Genomic DNA, 5,499 nt, shown 5'->3' with positions numbered 1-5,499 from the left:
AGTGGAGGATGATCCTGTGGTCTCTGGGTTTGTTGGTTAACTGCGAAAGAGGAGTTTATATGATGGTTTTAGAACTTCCTACCTGGAGATAACCGGGCCGTGGGGGATAGGTTTACTGTGAATGATCAAAGTGTTTGTTTTATAGAGGTGGTCCAGCCTTTAAGTCTTCTACCTTCTGTGCTAGGGGAAGTCTCCTCCTCCCGTTCTCCTAATTATAGGCAAGATGTAAATGTTTTGGTTTTTTTGTCACCTGGTCGGCTGACTCATTTCTAACTTCCTCAGTGGTTTCTCGTTTCTGCATCTCCCCGTATCTTTTCTTTTTTACGACTTGCTGTGCATTGAACAGCCCGCCCACAGCATATGTGTCACTCTCACACACCGCCTCAGGACGTCTGCCAGTCATTAGTTTCACTACGCAGGAGTACACAGTTTAATGGAAACATATGGCTGCAACACGGAGTGAGAATGGAACTTTTCCCATACGTTGGAATAACTGTTTCTCAACTCAACCAATCAAGAAAAAGTACATGTTACCTAGGGCTGGGTGATACCGCTTAAAGTATAAATAAAATATCAGATATTAATAAGAATATTGTATAAAACTATGGGAAATGTATGAAGTTCAGTGTACTGAAACACAGTGTGTTATTTTAGACAAAGATAACACAAGTAGGGCTGCAACTGATTATTATTTTCATAGATTAATTAATGGTTTGGTCTAAATCTAAAAATAAAAAATGTGTGAATGACGTCTTTAAATGTCTTTCTTTGTCTGACCAACAGTCCAAAGCACAAATATATACAGTTTACTATAATAGAGCACAATATATCTATAAAAAGACAAGGAAAAGCAGCAAATTCTCTCATTAGAGAACCTGGAACCAACAATGAATTGATTACTAAAAATAGCTGCAGATTAATTTCCTGTCTGCTGACTAATTGCTAACTCTTCAGTAAGTAATTGAATTTGTTTTTAATTACAATTCACTTTGGAACAACATAACGGCGACGGTGAAAGCTGATGAATAATTAATGGCCCAGCCGGGATTCTACCCGACAGCACAGTAGCTTTTCTAGACGACATCTAAACTTTAGAAACGGACAAAGTGTGCTTGTAAGTAATTACATTAGACACTTTTGGTGCACATAATGAGCTCACAATCCATTTGACAACATTTACTTAAGGTGGATTATTTTCAGAAACAAGTGCCACCACAGGCAACATGCTAATCTTTTATGTCAATATACTCAAACAATAAAGACAGTGTTTAACCCACAGTTTCTACAGTACACCCTTTTTTTTTTTTTTAACAGTAATAGCAAGTGTTGTGGTTGACATTTCCTGTAACTAACACACATGCATCACTTCCTGATGATAACACTAACCTCACAGCGACTCCCCTCTGCTGCTAATTCTGCAGCGGGGGGTGAAGGGCCCCCGCCCTTCACCTGAGACGCAGTCTATAATTACAGTCACAGACCACTGCAAGCATGTGTGTGCGTGACCGTGCTTTTGTGTGATCTTGAGGGAAACTGCATTTAAGACAAACACTCCTTTTTTCTTTTTTTTAACCACTGATTGTCTGTATTCACTGAAAAAGAGGTCTGTAGATATTCACTGAAAAAGAGCACGGTGATGACACAGCTTTTGAACAAACATGACATGACGCTAAATCCTCCCTGCCTTCCTGTTTCACACACGACCGCCTTTCGCTCTGTTGCTATATGCTACCAATCACTCAAACAAGTTACTGCTTAAAATAAAACAAGCCTCCATGGAGACCCAAATGATACAGATTAAACACAGAGGCTTCAACATGAACGCACAGCTCAGGTGAACATAGTCCAGCTTTGATGCAGCCAGTATTTCTCATGAGCATCCAGGGGCATTTCAAACTTGTGGTATGTGAAGGATAATTATATTAAAACTCATTAAGACTCCCACTTTCATCCCATCTTCTGTTTCCTTATCCGTTAATTGCAGCGTGGACACTACGAGAGCAAGCATATCAGCCTTCCTGACGTTATGTACGCTGTCGCACTCCGAAATGATAAATAATCGTCACGGTAAAAGTCTCCAAATGGAGCCAGTGTTTCTACTGGAGAAAAAGCATTTACCAAGAATGAAATGGCCTGTGAAGACAAGACAAACTGTCAAAACTAAAAATAACTCTGAGGCTCATCTTGAAACTTTTATCTAATTCCCACAGAGGCTGCTGTATTTGTACTCTGTGCTATATTTTGTGTTTTAACCAGCTTGAAAGACGTGCAGCAAATCATGAAAGCACAAACTAGTGTCCCATGCTTAAAATCACCTTTAGTGACACTGCTAAATATAGTTAGCAGATGGTCATGCTGAATGAAATGTCATCTTTGGCAAATTTAGACACACACACACACACACGGAGAGTCATCATCACCTGACTTGTGTTAAGCAATTCTAAGGAATAGACAAGTTTTAGCAGGAATACTGTGGACAAGAACAGACAGAGGCAACCAGGATTTAAAGGTGAATTGACCTGATTTTCCTCCGAGCCAGTGGATTGAATTGGATTGACCCACCTTATTACATGTGTAAGCTCTGCACGGTGTGTCTGGCAACGCTGCGTGTATCAGGATGTTGGATCAAACACTGATCTCCAGCCTGGCAGGTTTTGGAGATGGACAGAAAGAGAGAGAGAGAGAATAAAAAAAAAACAGAAGGGAGAATGAGAGGGATAGAGAGAGGAGGGGAAAGGAAAGGAAAGACAGAGATGTCATATTCCTGAACTTATCCGGCTCCAACAGGACGGTGTGCACCGAGTCATTTAAACATACCCTCTATATAAATGTAAGAGCTCACAATGATAGGAAGCAGACAAATGAACAGGAAGGTGTGGCGCTGAATGTGCTCTGCTGTGCCAAAGCAGGTTGCAGTCACAACATGTTACCAAGAGCTAGCAGGCAGATTTTAAAATGCTGTAACAGCTGAAATATGTAGACACAGAAAAATGCGTAGAAGCTATATGACGCCGAGAAATTCATTCATTCATGTGTTTTTACAGTGGAAGTGAAAAAGACGAAAGATACACTGAGTATCACCCGAGAGCAGCAGGCTACAAAACACACCAACTTTTACACGGACAATAACTCACAGAATAACCAGAAGAGTGCCGACGCACTGAAAACAAAGGTGAGCTACACGAACCGCTTACTGACCGGTCACATATGAGCAGTGTCGAACCTCAAACTTCGTCCTGGAGTCACATTACCGGCGCTGAAGTCGTGCTGGAAGCGGCTCTCCGTGAAACTGTATCCCGGGTGTCGTTTCCATGTTTCAGTTTTTTACCCCCCCCTCCTCTTTGTTTACAGGTAAGCTGCGCGCACGGGCTCACCTGCACCTCGCGCTCATTCTGCACGAGTGGAGCCTCTTCCGGGACTTTCTGGTACAGCCACGGCGCGAGCACCAGCGCACGTGACAACCGGGTGCGGTAGGTGTTTAAGGTGATATGGCTGCCCCGAGGGCATCGTGCACGAAGCAATGATAAATATGAACATAATATAATATAATGATAACAACAATAACAACAGTAATCATAATAATCATATATATAGAGTATATACTGCCTTATGGTTTGCAAACATAAGTATATACTAAATACACAAGTATATAATAATGCAATGTTACATGTGATTTATGTATAATTAGAGGAATAATTTAAGATAAAAAATGTTCTTGAGCTGTGAATACAATCATGAAGCCTCCATGAGCTACAGACTTTCAATACTATACAGTCGAAAAATTGATCATTTCTTTGTGGATTTGATCTGGTTTGTTCATGTGACTGTAAACACCTTAGAGACCTTCTGCTCTGTGGTATCTTTTTAAAATCTCCTATACCACTTGGATGCAGTAATGATGTGATAACATTTGAGGTCACCTTCCACAAGTTATTATCAGATTATTGTGGATTTAGTTCAAAATATTCATGATGCCACAGCTGTGTGCCAAGCTCTGCTGGAAATTCACATCTTTGCTGAAGCAACTGACGAATCTACGTAATGAAAGTTAAAAAAAAAGCAGGTCAATTGTTGGTTATGACCTTTGATCACAGTATTATTGACTCACTTCAACTACAAAGGCAGTGAGCCAGTACATTCGTCCTCATTATAGAAACAGAATCCATTCAGTTGATAAACAAGATATACACAGCTGGCAATATACAAATTTTATTCAAACGTACTTTCAAATTTGAACAATATTCAGTAGGATTTAACAAAGAGTTATTTATCTGAAAACTCCCATTGAATACAGTAGAAAAGAGTATATATATATGAATTTCACAGATTTAAAAAAATATCTGCATAGCCAGAAAGAAGACCCACAGAACCCCCTCAGGAAATGTCCTTGGCTCGTAAGCGAGGCTGCATTCAGACAATATGACCTTTTTCGTGCACTTTTTTTTCCAAATTTTTGCTCAAAAGCATTCAGAGAGACAGGTCAGGAAAAGAAGGGGGTGGGGGGGGCGATGCCAGACAACCCGATGTGGCATAACCCATGTCCACGGGACACAGTAGACGCTACACGGATATCAAACTCCTTCCATTCGTGGCAGTCACATCATCGTCTGTATGGGGTTCTTTAATCATGATCAGTAGTGCTTTATGAAATCCAAGCTGGAGGAGTCGATCAAACCATCGAATGATCGTGGAAGTGCAGATGATGGCAGCGCACACACACACACACACACACTCACACACTCTATGTCAGTTTAACGAGAATGACCCTTGATTACCTGCTCATTTACCAGCCTCTGAAGCAGCACCAAAATGATTCGGAGATTATCACGATGTAAACATTTGTGGTTTTGATTGTAGCATGGGAAGGAGTAATGCTGGTAGGTTATCAGTATCTGGCAAGACAGAACTGTTCCTCTCCAAAAAAAAAACAAAACGAAAGGTGAGTCAGGGGATGCGGAGCTGTTCTCCTCACCAATTCTGTCCGTCATATTGAAAATGTACAAGATAAGTTTCACAGAAATACGTGCACACACACACACACACACACACACAAAAAAAACATATTTGTAATGTAAAAGTGTTTCTATATTATATATATTTATATCATTATTGTCAGATGTTATTCAACCCATAAAAGTACCATAAACATGAACGATGAAACCAAAATAAACAATTGGGTTATTTTAAAAGGAATAAATTATAAAGATGATATATACAAAAAATATTAGCATTAAGGATATTTACAATTAAGTTTCAAGATGCCAATTCATTTGCCATACATGCTGTTTATGGGAAGGCTTTCTGGTCTGCCCCCTAGAGGCTGGAGGACGGCATAACGGTACTCAGCACAGTATCACTCTGTTGCTTATTCATCGCCTGGACAGAAACACAATATCTCCAGTGTATGGTCGTGCTCAAAGATGCACTAATTAGGGAAATACTGATTAAAAGTAGAAATCTTCTTATTAATGAAGGTCAGAACTGAAAGGAGACATGAAA

Source organism: Enoplosus armatus, chromosome 8 (genome assembly GCF_043641665.1).
Source record: "Enoplosus armatus isolate fEnoArm2 chromosome 8, fEnoArm2.hap1, whole genome shotgun sequence".
NCBI classification, from domain to species: domain Eukaryota; kingdom Metazoa; phylum Chordata; class Actinopteri; order Centrarchiformes; family Enoplosidae; genus Enoplosus; species Enoplosus armatus.
The sequence above is the reverse complement of the archived record's forward strand: the minus strand, read 5'-3'. Positions refer to the sequence as shown.